The sequence below is a fragment of the Mastigoproctus giganteus genome, chromosome 13 (genome assembly GCF_048544385.1).
Source record: "Mastigoproctus giganteus isolate SK-2022 chromosome 13, ASM4854438v1, whole genome shotgun sequence".
In the NCBI taxonomy this organism is placed as follows: Eukaryota; Metazoa; Arthropoda; class Arachnida; order Uropygi; family Thelyphonidae; genus Mastigoproctus; species Mastigoproctus giganteus.
In genome coordinates, this window is record NC_143587.1 from 172,971,595 (window position 1) to 172,991,754 (window position 20,160).

Genomic DNA, 20,160 nt, shown 5'->3' on the forward strand with positions numbered 1-20,160 from the left:
GCGGCGAATAACATTTATTTTTCCACACAATTTATTTTATAGAAAAAATAATTCGTAGATTAAACGCAGTATTTAGCGTTATTGATAGGGGCAACCCTGGAGCCTGCGGAAAATAATAAAATACTTTGAAAGTGCGTGTACGCTGGCGAATGGGGGGAACCCTGGATTGCGCCAAAGAACAAAAGTGCGTGTACGCTGTCAGAAACAGTTTATGTTTTGACCTTCGGGTTGTCTAAGATTTAGACTTATTTTGTGGCTTGTGCTTAGTCAATATTGTAATCGTTGTCTTTTTTGTTCGGTAGCCTGAGAAATTTTGTCCATTTTGCACTCCCTCCAATCAACAACCTGTTTGTGCAGAAAGCATCAGATAGTAGTGCCTGGCCAGGATATACGTGCACCGGGTAACAGATGACGTTTTCAATCAGGCCTGTCTGTACACAGCCATTTTTTTGTTCTCAGCACAGTTTTTAAAGGTGGGGTTTGGCTGACGCGTAGGAGCCACCCAAAACAGTAGCGTAGCTACCCTTTTTCGGGCCCGAAGGCAAAGAACATGTTCGGGTCCCTACATAATTAATGAAAATTGCAAAAACAGGAGACAGCCAAAGACGCCGGGCCCCTAAAGGGCCCGGGGGCAATTGCCTTGCCTGCCTACATGGTAGCTACGCCACTGACCCAAAACATATTATTTCATGTATCCCTACGTACGTTCTGGGTTTCATAGTTTGTAAGTGAAGCTTTATAACTGAAAAGAGTTTATTACAGAATCAGATGACTGCAAATAGAAAATGTTTGTGTATTTGTATGTATATAATAATAATAATAATTTATTTATTCCTATTTTATGTTACACTTTTTGAGGGATAACAGCAAAAAGGGAGGGAGAACACATAAGCAAATGGCTTTTTAGAGGGTGTTCCCTTAAAAAACGATGAATATACAATTGAAAAATGTACAGTTCTGAAATTGTACATGTAACGTTCAACAGGAAAGACGTAAATAAATTGGACTGTTTTGTACATTTCTTTACAGAAGACTTCGAAGAGCATCACTACTTATAACATCATTGTGGACATTTTTACAATTAAATGAGGAGAGAAAAGGAAAATGATGAGATACATGCACAGAAATTTACAAACTATTTGCCAACTGCTTCCTTTAACATTTGTACATTATTTCCATGTTGGTGTTTTTAAAATCCAAGAGTTGAGTGGAAGGTAATTTGAATCAGACATCCCTGGTGATGTGGTCAATTAGTAGTTCCTCGAATTGATTTAGTGAAGTGACATTTTTGATTTTTGCAGAAAGTTTGTTCCGGGTTTTAGCACCTGTGTTTTTTATGCTTTTCTCACCTATGGCTTCATTTCTTAGATTGTACGATATTTCTTCTTCGTCTGTGGTTATGAAAAAGGGTCTGAAGAGAGGGGGAAAGTCTGCTGTCTTCAAAGCATTGTAAACAAGGATCGCCTCGGCTTTCTGCAATAGCTGGTAGATGCTTAGGAGTCTCACTTTCTTGCATCTCGAACTAACCGATGCGTACCAGGGAAGGCCCAAAATTGAACGAACGCATCGATTGAGAATGGAGTTGATTCTCGCAAGGTTTTCTTGGCTGGTGGTACCCCGTGAGATGATTCCTAGTTGAGGTGCGGCTGAATTAAAGAAAGGAACACTAGTGTGAGAAGGGAAGGAGACACCTAGGCAGAAGCCCTGTCGAGTATTCCCTCTAGTGACGAAGTTTTATTTCGTAGAGTTATCATTAATTTTGCTTATCATCTAGCCAGATTCCGAGAAACTTGGTTTCATTCACCCTTTCAAGTTGTTTTTCTTTGTATGTTACGTCTAATGAATATTTAGTTTTTCGTTCTAGACACCATGTATTTTGATTTTTCTGGATTCGGTATAAGCTGATTCTTTTCAAGCCAAGTATGCATCACAGAGAGCAAGGCAGAGATTTTGAGTTGAAGCTGATTAAGGTCTTTATCTGTGATCAGGATGGAAATATCGTCGGCATACGCTACTAGGTGAGAAGATGGAAAAAGAGAGAGGATGTAAATAAATGTAACGTAAATGTAGCGCGTGTATCGTTACCCGTGACTGATCATTGCGGGGTCACTTGTGGCGAGCTACAGAGAGAAAAGAGCCGTAAAAGAAAAAGTGAATAAACCGGAGAAGAGTAATAAATGCAGCGTGTTTTGTGCCGTTGTAATTCGAGTGAACGTAAAAGCTTTATTACGTAAAGTGATTTACTTATAAAGACATTTGCTTTTCTCCTTACAGAAAGAGAAAAAAATCGATTAATTTAAGCCAAAAAATTGAAGCCGGCCGAAGTGTAACGCGCAGTACGAACTCGTTATGTGCAACTCTTTCTTGTTTGTGTGCTGAAGCGCTTTTGTGGCGGAAGAGCCACCCTGCGAACAGAAAACTTATTTGTCTAAAAAAAAAAAAAAAAGAAAAAAAGTGTAATTCCATTTGTTTTTATTATTTATTCTCGTTTAGTTTTATTTTATTCTTTGAAGTTTGGGATTCGCGTAATCGGGCGCTTTATTTCGTACGCAGATTTTGCTATGGCGATATCCGGTGGATCCGAAGACCCCCTTCCTTCTCCCGCTGCACGCCCTGTGAGACACGCGAAGCACGTGACTCCTCGGCAATTGGTAATGGCCAACGAATCAGCCGGTTCTGTGTCGGAGCAGAAGGAAGCGTGCCCTCTGCGTTTAAGGATGACATCATAACCCGTGACGTAGTCGCTAGTCAGGAGGCCCGCTTGGGCTTCCTCCGTGAACTTTCCAGGGCGGTGACAGCGTCCCTACACGAGTAGCTACGGAGAAAGTGACACTTGTTGGTAGATGCACGGCACAAGTTGGCGTACGGTCACTACGGTGGAATAGCGAACAGCATTACGAGTCCGAGTGGAGGCAGAGGGTGGTCCCGAGCATTCAGCCGTGAGATGTGGAACGAGAGCACCAACCTCGACGCTTCCACTGCCCGATAAAGGTAAGTACTGCGTGCGAGCGAGCGAGCGATGTACACGAAACGGTGACCCACGTCCGTCACTGCATTCATTCCGCCAATGTGTGGCGATCGCTAATTACAGAGAATTGAACGAGACACGGTTGGGGCACCACGTTCCGAACAGCAACCTCGTCGAAGGCTGTTCGAACAAGCAAAGACGGCGTGGCAATTCTCGGCCCTAATTCCGGGCGATCAGAGGGAATGGCAGAAGCCCGAGTTTAATGGTGGGTCGCGGAACTCGTCCCGCTCGAGCCAGCCTCGTCGATATTTCGGAAAGTGTTGCGCGAGTGGACGGACTAATCGAGTGTTTCGTGTCCACCAAATGTATCCCCCAACTCCAACTTCCCTCACTTTTCGCGTTTGCTTTCGAACGACGTTTTAGAACAGCAGTCGCCCGCCAGATTTCATAATGAGCATGACGACTCGGCCATTAGATCACGTGCATTTTACGAGCGAAGAGGAGAAGTGCGGTTTCCCCTTTCAGAACGAGAACAGCGAAGAGTGCACTTTTGGTTTTCGTTACTCCGAATTCCTCGGTTTGTTCCCTCCTCCTGTCACGAGGGGCGGTCATTTTTTCCCAAACGGATTTAAGGGGTTTGGAGAATCGCGGAATGACACAATTCTTTTTAATTACAACGAGAGCGAAGGGGTAGCGGGGGATAGTTTTAGGGAACGTTTTAAGCTCTAATTAGTAAATGTCATTTTTAATATTAAAATACGGGGGGCATTCCTGGATTGTTCCTTCTTTTCATTTCAACATTGAAAGCGCCAAAAAAAAAAAAAAAAAGTGTGGGGGCGAAGTGAATTGACCAACCATTGAGTTTTGGTTTGGAGAATGAGAGCGGAGTAAGTAAAGCGAGCCCCCCCTTTTGGACCCCCTTATTAGTAAATAACGGGTATTAAAAGTTCGTGAAAATGGCGAAAGTTTTCTGTCTAATCTCATTCGGTGGGGTGTGTTTATTTGGTCTCCGCCCCTGCACAGCACGTTCCAGCGAGAGTCTGTTAGAGGCAGTTACTGCGTGTCAAGACACGGCTACATTCTTACTTTCGCCCAAAGACATACGACGCCGAGGGAGGCTCCGTTTCGTGGCTGCCTTGTCTGGTCCCGCGAGGATGTCAAGGTTCAGAGGGAGATGAAAGATCCGATGAACGTTGACCCTGAAAACGGATATTTATCTCGATGAGCTCGCAGCTGCGGTGACGACGAAGTGCCCCTTCGTACGCTGCCAGCGAAATCGTCGCGTGTAAACTGGCGGGGGCCGATATTTTTCTAGAAATGCGATTATTCGTTGGCCCGGGCATCTCTCGCTCTCGAGACTTCGCGTCTCCAGCCTTATTTCCGTCTCGTGTTTTCTAGCGACGAGCTCCTCGATAATCGGCCACTTCCTTCGCTCGCAATTTCTTTTAATAATTCCCTCACCCCCATTTTTTACAAACTTCTTACAAATTAATTTTTTACGATTAATTTTCTACAATTACGTTAAACTTTTTACAAAATAATGTTTACAAACTTCCAGAGGGTCGTTCTGGCTTAGTACCCTTAACCTCGCTCGTTCACTCATTAAACTTCGAAAAGCTGTTAATCTCTCTCTCTTTCCTTCGTACGTGAGAAGGAAAGTTTGCTGTTTTCTCTTCCTCATTCGTTTCTTTCGAAAATGTTTTCGGCTTTAATGACAGTCAACAAGAAAAAGGCTGCAATTTGCTGAACTTCAAGTGATACACACGAAACGTCGATGGATTGAGGAAGGAGACGTCCTCTTTTTAATCTGTTTTCCGTAATAACGTAACCTTATTTAATGAAGTGAGCCCACCTAAAATTAGTGGTCGGCCTTTAATTAATTAAATCTTTATTGTATGGATACAATGTGCCCATCACGGCACGGTTCCGGGGGTTTCGCGCGCATAATCATCACCATCAGCCATTTTCAATCCACTGCAGGATGAAGGCCTCTCCAGCACCTTTCCAGTTCCTTCTGTTTTGAGCAGTGGCCATCCATTTACTACCCACAAACTCAGGAATTTCATCTATCCATCTCCGCGCGCATAAATATAATAAAAAAAACGATAACGCTAACAATTAATAATAATTAAAAGACGTACGTCACGCGCATATCGCTACGTGTGACGTGGAAGCTGCAACCCCGGTGTTATTACGGAAATAATTTTATTAAACGGTTAGGTTACCTAAAATAAGATTATATATATATATATATACAGGATATATAAATCTGTTTATACTCCAGCACGACAACCGAGTCAGAGTTTACAATAAATCAGAGTCTAAATGGCACTTTGCCGTCCCGGGGTGGTTTCCTTATGGAAATAAACGGATAATAATAATAATAAAAAAAATCGTCAATATTTAAAATAAATAAATGTACAAGGCATAATACTTTAAGAGTTTGGTATCTATATAATTTCGGTGTTTAGATACACCATAGATAACTCTTAATAAACTACAAAGTAGTTAAATAAATCGTCAATACTGACGTAGCCGAGTGGTCAGGAGCGAGAGTGCATAGCACGCGTTCCTTGAGTGGACCGGGGTTCAAGCCCGTGAATACGATTAATATTCGTATTGACGATTTATTGTAAACTCCACTGACTTGGTTGTCGTGCCGGACTATAAACAGAAAAATTTATTTAAATATTTATCGTATTTAGTAGTGACGGGCTTGAACCCCGGTCCACTCAAGGAACGCGTGCTATGCACTCTCGCTGACCACTGCGCTACGTCAGGCCTGTTAGTTTTTCAGTTAAGCATTTACGAACGTTATTAAACGACGTCGGTTATCTAAAAGGTCAAACTTAAAAAAAATGGAAATTTCCACGTCAAGGTTCATTTTCGGTGGCTGTCCGTAACGGCAGTTTGATGGACACGATCAGCACAAACCAGCGAGAGACGACCCCGCTGCCACGCTATCGACGAAAGTTCCTACGAAGTTCTCCATACGATAAAAAAATGTCGTTAACTGGGTCAACTCGTATTCGAAGGTCGGATTGTACTCGAATGTAACAAACAGCGCCGCAGTTTCGCAGCCGATTGAAGATCGACTGCGAAATGGACCCAGACGAAGCTTCCTCCCCCCCACTCTACAGTGAAATCGCGCGACACAGTTGCAACAGCGTTTTGTTTTCCTCACGACGAGGTTAAAGTTGCGTTTTCACTCAATCAACGCAGCGAAGAATGCGATGCCGTGAAATGAATTTGTTCCGGTGGATCGCATCACGGGGGTTCTCCCCTTTGCCAACTTTTCCACAATCGGCCTCCCCTCCCGAATCTTTAACGCTAAAGAAAGGGAATTTCTATCGGCTCGTTGTTTTTGAATCGCGATTAAGCACGTGTGTTCCGCCCAGTTAGGAACACACGTGCGTACACAGCGGAGAATGATTCTCGGGAAGTCGAAATTACGAAACCACCCCGTCTAAAAATTTCAAAGCGCAGGAAATTTTCGAAACTTTCCGTTTCTCTGTTTTAGTCGCCGGATGGCGTGAACTGTCGTTTGGCAGATGTACACCGAAATGGCGCCGTTTACGGAAACGCCCGCGTGTATGGGTACCGTGAGGAAGGATGGTGAAAATGGCGAGAAACGCGCTGTTACGAAACACGACCACGTGACTTCGAGGCAATTATTGGTTACTCCGTAGAATAGTGCGCGTGTCACGAAATGAATTTGCGTCCCACGAGAAAGGAAAACGAGGAGCCTCAGTTGCTGGCAACAAAATATAAAAACGCAACCTGTGACGTAAACGTGCACGCCGGTCAGGAGCAAAACAACTGGTGGCACACAGGTGTTGTTTGTCTCTCTGCCAAGAAATAAAACTCTCCTTAATTAAGAGTACGCTGGCGCTCCACTTGCAGGCAAGTCCTCTTTCGTGTTAGAAAAATGCTTCGTGAATTGCGCAGTAGGCGGTTGATTGATGAGAGCCGTGTTGTGGTAACGAAGCATCCCTCGTTAGAATACCACTTAAAAGCACTTCCTTGCCAGAAAAGGAAGCGAATGGTCTTTTCTGCGTGTGTTTGTTTGGGACTATTGTGTTGGTATTTGATGGCTGATGGAAGAACGCACGCGGTTATTCTTGGTAAGAAGCTGGACAAGTCCAGTGGCCGATCCAGAGAAAAATGACAGGAGGGGACCGTAACAAATGCCTCGAACAAATGTGACACTCAAATATAATGTGACTGGTGGACGCAGGCGCACGCAGTGTGGATTGCTTTGAAGTAAACATTACGCGCGACCGAAACTCGTGACTCCTCCAACTACAATGGTGATGACGTCAGCATCAGTGTTGCCAACTGCAGTCAGTTGAAAATTGCTCAGCCACGATGCAAAAATGATAAAATCCTACGTTAACAATATTTTTTTTTTTTTTTTTTTTTGTAGCTAAAAGGAATTTAAACGATTGGTGCATATTCTCCGAAAAACAACAGGGGGCACCTGGCCGGGCAACTACCTTGAATCCTCCGTTGGACAAGTCACCCGCTTAGGTGCCAAAGGAAACGGTTTGGTACAATCTGATGAAAGATTCGCCTCTCGAATTGAACTTCGACAGGCCAATAATACGATACTGCCCCACAAAAACCCACATCAATTCGGGTAGTGTGAGCGGGTTGGCCGACCGGGCTAGCCAGGTGGGTAAAGTGCCTGCCTGGCAATCTAAAGGTCGCGGGTTCGAATCCCGCCTCGGGCTTGGATCACAGTAAAATGCGAAACCTTTGGGAGGTGCATTATGGCCACAGAAGCCGATGCGTTAACAAAAAAAAAAAAAAAAAAGTGAGCGGGTTGACCTTGGACAAGTTTATTTAATCGGGTAAAGAAAAGTTTAAATCTCGGAAATAAACTTTTTAACGGAACGATTCTTTTCAAGGCGCGCAACAAGTTGGTATTTTGCGAGATAAACGGGTACGTCGAGTAAAGACTGTTCGCCACGTCGTCGAGTAAAAAGGTGACGTCACGCGTGTAATTACGAAATGGGTTTGACGGTCCCATTTCGTACCCATCAACGTGCTTCGATCGGTCCGCCATTCCTGAAATGAACCCGAAACGCAAAATAACTGAAAATCGAAACTAAACCGGAAATCGCGGATTTCCTCGTAGATGCGATGTTTTGAGAGTAAACTGGGAAGGGATGTCTCAGTTCGTAGGGTCAGAGCGGAGAAGGTTCCCACTTCTTCTCGATGTAGCCGACACAGCGAGTCTCTGACTTACGATGCTCCGATGTAGCGTCGTTTCCATTTTAGATTCCGAATGCGAAAGTTTCGCTTCTTCACAATGTGCCTGACCATCCCGTTAACGCCGAAGAACAAAATGACTACGGGCGAGTCGTTTTCGCGACAACAGTTTGTGACCTCTTTGTTAGAACCGATGGACCAAGGGGCGATAGCGTATCGCTGTCATTCCTTAGTCAATCGGTCGCCCATTGTGTCCCGCGGGCCATCAATCAACGGGACAAACGACAAGGACTCATCAGTTCGCCAGCTCCGGAAGGGATGCAATATTAGGAAACCCCCCGCGGCATCGTTTGAGGAAGCCACTCGGGCTACGATGAGTAAAGGCGGAATACGGGACTGGAGGGCGTTCACGATGTTCGTGGAACTACAGATCGCGGAGTTGGAAACGAGATTGGCGTCGACCACGATGAACAAAGATCTGATTGAGCAACGTCGCGAGCCCGGGACTTCGGCCTGTTCATTCGCGCCGAAGATGACCCAAACATGGAACGAAGCGGCCAGTTGAGCGATCTTTTGCGCCGCCGTAAAATGACCTGTCTCAGAAGCAAAATGCTCTCCGGGCTTCTATCCTTGGCTTCGAAAAACGGAATAATTTGGAAGGGCCAATACAGCGTACAAACGATAAATGTTTACGTATACAATTATAATACGCGCGTTTATTTTATTATTGATTTTCTTTAAGTTTGGTATTTAATGGTTAGTTAATTGAAACTTAGTTGGAGAGTCCAAAAATTTGACCACTGGAACCCTTTATAACATTTGTAACGTACGTAAAAAAAAAAAAAAAAAAACACGACCTTTTGGTATACGTCGCCGTTCCCTGACATAAATCGGAGGCTGTGCTTTTGTGGAGTCTTCTAACGTTTCAGTAGCTTTGAAATTGCGCCATTTTAAATGTCAGCACCTTTGAATCAATTTCTAATTGAATATATTGAGTTTCTGAACGTGTCAAACTCGTTCAAATTCATCGACGATACTCGGATGTGACCCACCGGGGAAACAAAAGCCACTCTGCAGAATTTCGTCACGGAACATCGTGTAAAAGAAAAAAAAAAAAGAAAAAAAAGTATTTTTTCATCGGGCAACAAAACAACGTTAACCGATTTTTGACTTTTATACAGGGAGAGGGGGAAGGAACCATAAATTAGTTTGGTCCCGGATATTGATTACGGAACAACCTCAGGAAGAGAAAGGCGAGATCTGACTGCAACCGCGCAACACTGGCAAGAATTTCGTCCGCATCCTCTTTTATAGCTGAGATCTGTCTGACCCCAAACGACTTTTCCCGAAGCTTAAAGAATATCTCGTGGAAGCGCATTCGCTTCCCCGAGGAATTAAAAGAGCGGTGAAGAGAGGGTTGGCTTCTCAGCCGAAAGAACCTTTCTTCAAGGGCATGCTAAAACCACAGAATTAAGTGGGACGCGCGTACGAAAGTAGTTGATAAAATGGTAATTTTGTCAGCACGGCGATGTTACAGATGAAAATAAATGTACGCTGGTGGTCAAAAAAAGTGCACCACCCCTTAAAATTGTAATTGTCGTCCGAATAACGCAAGTATATGGCATTATTTTGATTGCAGATTGCAATCAGATAAGATTGACAAGCGTGGGTGATGACGTAATATTGCATTAGCTGCTACTTTCGGCTATATGAGCACTCCCTGCAAGAGTTGCAGTCATCCTTGCTTGCTTGTGTCAGGATGGCGAGTTAGGTGCAGTTGACGCCACGAAGAAAGAGTTTCTTTACGTGAGGAAGGACGTTCTTCCCGTCATATTGCTTATAGAGTGTCTTGTAATCAGTACTGCGACAGTGAGTAGATTTCTTTCCAAACTCAAGGTTACTGGTTCTGCTGATAGGAAAAAAGGAACCGGACGCCGCAAACGTCTCTACGCCAAAACAGGACCGCGTTTTCAAGCGCTTATGCCTTAAAAACCGTAAAGCTTCTTTGTTTCAGCTGAAAAGAGAATTGGGAAGAACATAGAGGAGTGGTAGCAAGTGCAGTAACAGTCAAAAGACGCCTCTTCAGAAATGAACTTGTCGTCCTAAGGAGAAGCCCGTCCTCACACAAAAAAAAAAAAAAAAAAAAGAAAAATGCCCGATTAATTTGGTGTAAGGAACATGTCAAATGGACTCACCCCCCGAGCAGTGGAAGTCAGTTATTTTCTCGGAGGAGAAGAAATTCAACCTGCATGGCTCTCAAGCAAGCAAGGATGACTGCAAGATAGGATGGGAGGGAGACAAACGAGACGTGGTGAAGAATACCATCCAGACTGTATGGTGTCTAGAGTGAAATTCCCTACCAGCACCCCAAATGATATAGGGGTGCATTTCGTATCACCTGCAGTTTATGAAAGGTTCCGTCTGGCTGCCAATGGATACCTGGCTATATTGGAAGGCAAATTGCTGCCAACCATTAGGGACCATTTCAACCTGTCAATATTAATGCATCTTTCAGGACGACTTGCTCCTTGTCATCGGGGGAGTGTAAGTAGGCACTTCTGTAGTTATTTTAGCTTCGTTTCTGCATTAGAGGTCCGACAGTAATGTGTTTACATTTGTTACAGGTGAAAAAATGGTTGGAAGATCGGCCCATTACAACAGTTAGCTGGCCAGGAAACAGCCCGAATCTGAATCCTATAGAGAACTGTTGGCATCGTGTGGAATATGCAGTTGCCAGAAAGAAACCAAACACCCTTCGTGAACTTCATAATTGGTGTTTGGAACCACGAACTATCAGTTGATTATCTTCAGAAATTGATCTTGTCAATGCCTCGATGATGTGCTGCTGTCATCAGGGCCAGAATTGGGCGGTTCAACTAAATACAGTATTAGTTTGCACCTGGTGAACTTTTCATTTCGCTTTTTTTTTTTTTTTTTATGAAAACCCAAACACGAAAGGTATCAAAGCCTATAGTACTTAGTACCGTGCATGGGTTGAAGGAGAAGTATGGGGGGAGGGGGATGCCGGAAACTTTGCTCTAGAGACTAAACATGGGTTTCACCACTTCAAGCCTCCAATAAGCAAAGTGGTGGTATTTCACCGGTTGATGAAAGTCATCTACCACCATAAGCAAATTCTGATAACATTTCAGCCATACAGTAATTGTGTTTTTCAAAACTGTTGTATAAAGTTGCAAATGTTAATTTTAGAATATTTTGAGAGCACCTGTCATATTTTGAGAGCTCCTGTCAAATATTAGTTAGCTTTGCCTTAACTATTCATAAATATCATTTGTTTATATTTCTATTTGTCATTAATGTAACGTACCATCGCGAAAAAGGGTTAGAAATGTGAAGTTCCTAGGTGACGCACATTCTTTGAACACCAGTGTACTGTTTTCATTCAGAAAAAAATTTTTTTTTTTTTATGTTGAATTAATTTGGTGCTTCTTTAGCGGTTATAACAGAAACTGTTGCAATAACGGTTAGAACTGTTCGAAGGCTGATCAACTGGTAATGATACGGAGTCAGTTGAATAGAATTGTTCCTTTTGTAATTTGAATTGGGATGATGACTCTTCCAAATGGGGATGTTGAGACTCTTATAAGGGCCGATGACACTTATTGTATTTACCGACTGCATACAGGAAGGATTGGTCTGATTTTAATTCATGAACGGATTCCAGTTACCTTAGGTAGAAGCTTGGAAGCCGTACTAGCGCTTTAAATAGTACCTGCTAGTGTTTCTTATTCTAACGATACACAGATATTTATGTACACTGTACTTGTTTTGGGTGGCACCGAGACGTTAGTGGAATCCACCTTGGAAAATCTGCGTTGAAAACAGTAACACTGTCTACAGGCCTCAATATTATTATTATTATTATTCAGTGTATTAAGTTTGCTTTCACCCCCTGTACAGCTAGCTGGCTAGAAGGGTGTGCATCGAATTTTAAGTAAGACTAAATGCAACTGGGCTTAATATTTTAAGAGTTAAATTATAATATCGGTGTAAAAACATGATGCCCTTTTACACTACTATTGTAGTTCTTCCTTTAAGAGTTGCTAATGCGCCAATAAAACCCAACAACAACATCTATCTTCCTTTAAGAGTTGTCTACGGTGTTTTTCCACCGATATTATATAGAATTTTAAACACGTATTTAGAGTTATAAAAACGTAATTACATTAAAAAGACGATTGACTGTATTTGACAGTGCATTTGACTTCAGTTGGTATAGTTTAAGTGTGTGTGTATATATGTATATATATATATATATACAGTATATTAACACGCGGGAGATAACTTACATTTGAACATTCATACACAGCAAAATTAAGTTTGCAGTATGAATTCAGTTACACTCTATTAAAAATACAGCCAAAGTCGTCAAGTACAGGATTTCCTAAATGTATACGTCCATAGATGGACTGACACGATCGTGTCATGCAAATCTTTCAAGATATTTTTGTACTTCTTGTCATCCAAGAGTCTGTTGGGGTCAATTTGCAGCTGGTTGAAATGTTCAATAATATTTGCTGGGAACATGTCTCTAATGTAGACGAGGTTTGTAATAGTCGAACTATAACGTGGATTATGTCGCTCTATAGGATGGATAATTGATGCCGAGATGATTTCTTAGACGTTGGGGATCCTATTAGTCACTACTTTGGCAAGAGTGATGAAGTTCTTTTCCAGAATTTTGATTTTCCACGGCGTGACTTTCCATGGTGTTTGCAATGTAGTGTAGATCTAGAGATGGTGAATGGGTTTATGTTGTGTTGTTTCAGGCCTTTCGCTACCGGTGAGCGATCAACACCCGGTCGATCGCTCTCTAGTGCCCTAGGCACGAGGAACCGTGCCTGGTTCTACTTTCTTGTGCTGCTGCACCAATTTGTCGTTCATTAGGAGTGCAATACTCAAGGATAGGAGCTCTCGGGCTGCCCAACCTGAGGGAAAAAAATAGTGGTTGAAATTCTTGCTCCAAACCTAGGAGGCCTGTATAGGTCTGCAAGTCTAAGAGAAATTATATAGAGTCTGTCACTTCATCCAGAACTCTACCAAACAACACAGTTAGGCAAACAATCAGATTTATGATCACGCCCTATGATATATTCATTGTGAGAAGCTGTGGCCTGTAACCTGTGGTTGTAGAAGCAGTCAAGGAAGTTAACAACTTAAATTGCAGCGATTAGCCGCTAGAATCTTTGATCTCCAAATACACTTCAGGAAAATTTATTTACAATACAAAGATAGCACTTTGGAAGTGTGCGATTATTTTCAAGCGTGCCTAATATTATGATATAGAAATGAGATCTTTATAAAGTAAGGAGAACTTCCAGCGCCGCCTGGATTTCACAGAGCTTGTTGTGACTTACCGTTACATAGCGTTCTATGTTGTGTCTGTTTCCTTCTATGTATCTCGCACTAACACATACAAATAGACTGAGCTGTACAATTTTTCATGGCGCCTCCGTAGCCAGGTGGGAAGGAGCAGCAGTGCGTATCACATGCTTCTTGATTAGACCGGGATTCGAGCCCGTCACCACCAAATACGAGGATGCGGAAAGGTCAGGGAATGACCACCGCATATCCCTGGAGCAATATGGCCTTAGTTGCTAATGCTCCTAAAAACCAAAACAACAACAACAATTTTTCATAAATAATGGCGACCAACAATGGACAAACTCTAATTAAAGAAATGAATCGCATTGATGGACATAAGGATCTAGGATGTCTTAACTTGATCAATTAATCCCCGTTCTTCGCCTGGTGACGAATGGGCCTGCCGCACTGACAATCTGGGGACGCCTTTTCTATCATGCCCATACTTCTGCCTTTCACCCCCCCAGCCTTCACTCAGCCCCACTCACTATATGCCAGCACACATCCCACACTGTAAAACTTTAACAATATCTAAATTAAACTAAGTACGCAAACTTTTAGGCTTTACTGAATCTAGTGTTTGCCCCTATGATGTTTTTTTTTTTTTTTTTTTTAAGCTCCTAGCCACTAAAATCCAGGAAACTAGGCGGCAGGGCCTGACAGATTAAAACTTTCAAACTACTGTGTACTGTACTTGGTTTGCCTCCACGAGGCCAAATGTGGGCAACATTGGTCCCCAGCTGGAGTCTAGCGGCTAAATGGGCAGAAGAACAACGATACACACCGCTACACTTACAAAATCCATACACTTTTAAATCTCTGGCCTTCCCAGTGAACTGTCATACCCACAATGAAAGCAACACGGAGATTGGGGAAACCCCTGGTGCCATCAGACACGAATACTTTACACTCATCAATTAATATCGAGTCGATTGAGAAATAACCTGGTATGCAGATTCCCAAAAAGGTCGTGCTTGATATCAGTCTGGCAAGTATCGCAAACATGCTAATAATTTCTCTGGAGAGGCATTAACTGTGGATTAGTGTGAGGTCTTTATACGTTCATGAAACGGGATTTAAGAAAATGAATGCGAGGAAGAAAAAGCCAAAACGGAAATTTCAGTGCAATCGCAAGGATTAAACTACATTAGAACCCTGGAGTAACTGATTCATCTCATGAGCCGGTTGCTGATGGCACACAGACATCGAGTAAGGATTGGAAGGATGTTGTGTCCTGGTGTTGCATTTGAAGACAGCCCATTATCTACATATGATAAAGTTCAGGAGGGTGAACCTTACTCAGCACTAAGGTTAACAAGGAATGATCAAAAAGGACCGGACAGTGATATTGTTACTGGGACTCCGATTCATTGGTGGGCTGGGGACGTGCATCTTAGAGATACGTAAAGGAAACTCTGTAAATCGCAGTAGGAATAAGTAGCTCTTGATAGTTCTCAGAAATATTGAGACGGATATTGTCCTTATGAAGGATAGTCAAACTGGAAAAAAAAAAGAAAAAATGACAGATTTAAGTAGATTTCTGTGCCTTGATTCTGTACGGGAGATTTTGCCCGCGGTCGAAGAAGCGAATGTGACGTTACAGCCCGATTTCGACTGGATGAGATCGTTCGAGATCGAGGGATGATCAGTGTTACCAGTGATGATGATAGTCGTGGCAGACCATACCTGTGCACAATAACTGAGATTACTAGCATGTTACAGTCAAGTAAAAACTGAAAACCTGATTATTTCCTTCAGGATGGAATCTCCGTTGAATCGTACTTTGCTCCTCTACAGAGAATTAAATTGTTTTAAATTATTATTTGTTTGTACTGTATGTATGTATTTTAGTTGTATATATTACGCATTTATATGTCTCTACCTTTTGCTTGTGTCACTGTATATTCGCCCGTATTGGATGTTATTCGTTCTATTATTTTAAAGAAACTAATGATTATGTATTAGTATTATTAAAACTTACCAGATGGAAATAAGACTTACGGAAAATGGCCTTCATACCTATTCAAGTAGTGCATAAAAACTTAAGAATGATAAACGGGGAAGGGAGACGCTGTACAGTTATCATGTTAGGAATTCAGATGCTGCAGGAATAGTGACTGATGAGACAATGACAGAGTAACTGGTGCAGACTAACATTAAGACTCCTGGTGAAAATCACTCCATTATTAAGAGAGCTAAGACCAGTTCGACCTTGAAAACCAGTAAAGATGTTGGACATGCAGTAGAGAGGATGATGGAAGGAATGTTAAAAAGGGTAAAAATAAAAGACAGATAGCGGAAGAGGAATTGTTGGAAACAGAGAGCAAACATTTTGGAACAAGTAATGAGAGAATCCGGCGCTTAGGTGTGACTTTTTCGAAACCGAAACTCCCTGGACCCAAAGTTATTATTTAAGATGTGCATACTGAGGAGAACTGTATGATAAGGACCCGGTCATATGGGCATAAGCAGATTGGAGACCGACAGTAAGGTGCTAATACGGTTTGGAAGCATGAACAAGGCGAAGATGGGCAAAAACTGGATATTAGAAGCTTCTGGGCTCACTACAAATATCTATTCGAATGAGCGAAGGGCGTTGATGTCTTACAGGCTGAATGCGTTTCGTTTAATCACAATTTGCCAATCCTTTGGCCACACTGCGAGAACCTGCGACACGGTGAAACGATATTTAGCCATTGTGGCAAGAGTGGGCATATTTACGCAACTCCAATAGTACGCATAGGCAGCCATGTTGCGCTAATTGTATGTCTCCAGAACACAAAGCAAGCCATTCGGTACGTGATGAACGGCGCCCAGAGTAGAAGGCACGACAATTGGTCGCTGAACGGACGGACGTTGGATTGGCGTGTCGTGGCACAGTTATTAGCAGATGCAGATAATATCGGGACACTGAAAGAAAGAGGGCTACGGGTCGAACGATCAAGGAGGAGTACGAGCGACAAATTTGGGTGCTGAGAGGAGCGGGTTGTGTGTAGTGTGAATAAATGGACAACGTTCTCGGGTGGCGTCTGGTGAATTGAGAGTAGTCTGTAATGCTAATCGGGCCGATATTTTGCTTGTACGTATTCGGGAGCCATATGAATCGGAGGGAAGAGTGATGGGATTCTCGTTGGCAACCTGAATAATATCGTGCAACCACGTCGTTTCCGGACTGCGTTATTTATATTTAATAACTGTGACAGCTTTGGATTTGATGTTATCAGTACACTTGCACACGATTGACGCTGTATTTGATACCATCTGTACGTACGCATGATATCATTCCTTCCTGATATCATGCGTACGTCCCGGTCATCATTCCTGGCACACGGGGACTTCCGCGGAAGACCCCGTGTGCCAGGAATGATTACCAAATAGTGCTTGTACTGTATATGTTTTGTGCTAGAAATTACTTCTACAGTACTACCATCTACGTCTCAGTAGATGGTGGGGTTACCGGAAAACTGGCTGTGACCGCCTTCTTTAATAAATAAAAAAAAATTAAAATGTATATATATATTTTTTTTTTCTCTACAAGAACGTTATTTCTTTTTGATTACGTGTTCCTTCAAAAGTTATATAATAAATAAAAGACATTATTTTTCCATCGAAAAGTAAACTCTTCTTAATGAATTATAAATTTAAGTCGCGTTCTGGAAAAATTGATCGGAAACCCATTTCGAAACTTAACTCTAAAAATTGGTAGCGGGTCATGTGTATTATATTTTAAAAAGATTCGTAAGTGCCGCTGCTAAAAAGTCCAACGTATTTATCTCGATATCTCACATTGCGTGGTTGCAAACTAACTTTTGCGGTGTACCGTGTTTATAACTGTATGAAGAACGACCGGAGACAGATCCTTGATGGCCTAACCTCAACCAACCAGACAAACTGAACAGTAATGTGGGTGGGCAGTATAATAAAGTTTTATTCCGAAATCGTTTTAAAGCGAAAGAATGATAAGACGAGGCACCATCCTGCGCCTAATATACATCTTAACTCTCAGTTCTGAAGAAATAAAATCATTTAACGTCCTTAGCGATCTACATTACTATAAAGGAAGGCCCGAGCGCTCTCTGTAATGATGTTGCTCTCTAAACAACGACTCCAGCTCCAGAGCGTTAATTTTTTTTTTTTTTTTTTAATTCAACCCGAGAACGTTTATTACCTAATATGAGCAATTGTGGCGACTTACCTGCCACATTGGAAGAAATAATTTGGTTGGGAAAACTGTCGTCATGACATTAAAATTTTCTGCACAATTCATACGCACTTCAAAGAGGACGTGCCATTGACTGCCGCACCAATTGTGCTTTGAAGTTCTAATAGAGGTTCTTCATATTTCTGGGATATCTTTGAATAATAATGGTCTTCTTTGAGGGACTTCCCGCGGGTTCCTGTTCTTATAAATCCACTTTCGGGTATATTGCAAAACCCACTTCAAGTTTTAGTAAAAATGAATTGTTACGTAGCATACAGTTCACAAAATGGGTTGCGTTGATTGCACGTAACTGAGACCGGCTGTGCCTCTATTAGCTTCATTTCTTCTCAGCACGTTTCATTACTCTCGTTATCAAAAGTTTTCATACTGTTCTGCAGACGTGGACCTAACATTTCACTTCACCCACTTGAGCCTACAGCTTTTACACTTTCGCGTATCACCATTCCATTCCTCAGCAGATCTTTTCCGTTATTTAAATAAAAACTTTAAATCCCGAAACAAAAAAAAAAAAAAAAAAAAAAATTCGGTGTACAGTATTTGTATATAACAAAAAAAATTATTTATTCTCCTCTGTAGTAGAGTAAATTACATGAAAAAATGAAATTTTGTAGCTGAAAAACAGAATTACAAAAATTAAGGTAGAAAGTGAACGATACCTCTCGCTAAAGAATGAGTTATAAAAACTTAACACAATTTACAAATTTACCACTTAATAAAAGAATCTGCTATTAATTGTAAATTATTACGTAATTAATTAAACCGTAGGTTCATTAAACTAGTAATCACGCATCACAGGAAATAAGTGCCGTGCCCTTAAATATCCCGCATTAAAACAATCTCAAAATGAAATGAAGTCGTCTCTTTTAAGCGTTTAAAATTTCAACTGTACTTAACACGATCACGATCTGCTGATGGCAGTTTTACATTTTTTTTTTTTGTGGTAGTTGGTGGCGCATCGGCTTCTGTGGCCATAATGCACCTCCCAAGGTTTTTGCAGTACTTTGATCCAAGCCCGAGGCGGGATTTGAACCCGCGACCTTTGGGTTGCTAGGCAGGTACTTTACCCACCCGGCTAGCCCGGTCGGCGCAGTTTTACATGGACCTGATTTAATTTCCACACCATGAAAGGGCGGGGCCCAAAATTTTTCACCCCTAAATATGCCATTGCATCTGCTGTTGTGTTTCTTTTTTTTTTTTTTTTTTTTCCGCTGGCCTCCAAGTTTGGGCAGCCTTGGGGGCGGGATTGCTGGCACCTACCAGTATAGCACTACTTCCGGTAGGTGCAGGATTTGTGCATTACAGCACACATAGAGAATGGTGGATCCAGGTGTTAGTTAATCCCTGGTGGCGAAATGGCCTGACATAATGCTCTTTTTTTCAGGCCTGTTTTGCAGACGTTCTGAGCTTTCTCAGGAGTAAAAGGTGGAGATGGGCTTGTGTCTAGGAGCCACCCTTCATATCAGGACACACACAATCAATGTACAGAAAGACTACAGTATATATAAGAGCTTGTATATAAAATCTGTATATAAATATTGTATATAAATTGATTAATATTGTATATAAATTGATTAAGATATCTTGAGAATGTATATACAGTTGTGTGTTAATAAATAAAATAAAATAAAATAATGCTGTTGTGAGATGAGGAGTCTCTCAACGTGTACGAGGAAAATAAAGCTTCTTCTGAAGCTGAGAGAAAGTAAGACTCCAGGAGTGCGCAGCAAGCATCCTGTTATATTAATGAAGCCTGGTGCGAGTGTATCATCCCCGTGATGATGTTAAGGAGATCATTAGACTCTAGTAGTCAATTGATTGATTAAACTTGTTGGGTAACTGTAGACTGAATTTGACTTCAGCGGGTCGGAGAGCTCGTGGAGCCTGTGGTTAAGGATGCAAACAGGACCATCTAAATAGGAATAGTATCCTGAATTAAATGGTCACAGCATGGGCTCGTGAAAGGAAAATCTTGCCTGACCAATCTAGTTAATTATTATGACGAGGTCATAAAAAAGTTAGATGCAAGAAACAGCGTTGACATTATTTATCCTGACTTCAGTAAAGCTTTTGATACGGTTCCCCACGATGTATAAAATGGAGCAAATTGGGAAAACTGATAAGATCCTTTATTGGATCAAGGACTAGCTGAAAGATAAAGACAAATCAGTAATCATAGACGTCCGTATCGCAGAGTGGACCAGTGTAACAAGTGGATTCCTCCTGTGAAACCGCATTTACAAAATTATATTCACGTCTGGAGACCACACTTGTAGAAAGACAGAGAACTTAAGGGTTCAAAGAAGGACAACAGAAATGGTGAGGACTGCAAACGGAAAAGCTTGTGGACTGATTGAATTCAAAACAGCTGTCA

At 42.0% G+C, this 20,160-nt stretch overlaps 1 protein-coding gene across 2 annotated transcripts in view; it reads left to right on the forward strand.

The window, feature by feature from the left end:
* The first annotated feature begins 2,741 nt into the window (after positions 1–2,741).
* LOC150076616 (uncharacterized) overlaps positions 2,742–20,160 on the forward strand; it is a 109,909-nt gene continuing 92,490 nt past the window's right edge. For both annotated transcript variants that reach the window (XM_090387544.1, XM_090387545.1), the window contains exon 1: positions 2,742–2,991. The gene's annotated coding sequence lies outside the window, so the exon portion shown is untranslated. The remainder of the gene's footprint in view (positions 2,992–20,160) is intronic.